Source organism: Orycteropus afer, unplaced genomic scaffold (genome assembly GCF_000298275.1).
Source record: "Orycteropus afer afer isolate SDZICR_OR568_19922 unplaced genomic scaffold, OryAfe1.0 scaffold00570, whole genome shotgun sequence".
Classification (NCBI taxonomy): domain Eukaryota; kingdom Metazoa; phylum Chordata; class Mammalia; order Tubulidentata; family Orycteropodidae; genus Orycteropus; species Orycteropus afer.
This window is the reverse complement of record NW_006922157.1, coordinates 806,213-806,760: the sequence shown is the minus strand read 5'-3', so window position 1 is coordinate 806,760 and position 548 is coordinate 806,213.

Sequence of the window (548 nt, the reverse complement as noted above, 5' to 3'; positions counted from 1 at the left end):
TTTGATGCTTTTTCCTTGCTCTTCCTATTATTAATTTCTAGTTTTATAGCATTGCAGTCCGAGAAGACACTTTGCAGTATTTCAATATTTTGAATTTATTGAGGCTTGTTTTATGTCCTAGCATATGGTCCATTCTGGAGAAGGATCCATGTGCACTGAAAAAGAATGTGAATTGAGTTTTTGTTGGGTGAAGTACTCTATATCTATCTATGAGTTCCAGTTAGTTGATTGTGTTGTTAAGTTCTTCTGTATCTTTGCTGAGGTTCTTTACCGTTGACCTGTCTCTCCTTGAAAGTGGTGTGTTAAAGTCTCCCACTACCAATATAGAGTTGTCTATAATTACTTTTAATTCAGTTAATATTTGCTTCACGTATTTTGGAGCATTTTCATTGGGTGCATAAGTATTTATTATTGTAACCTCTTATTTGTCAATTGACCCTTTCAGCATCATAAAATGTCCATCCTTGTCTCTTAAGATGTTTTTCACCTTAATGTCTATTTTATCAGAAATCATAATTGCTACCCCTGCCCTTTTTTGGTTTCCATTG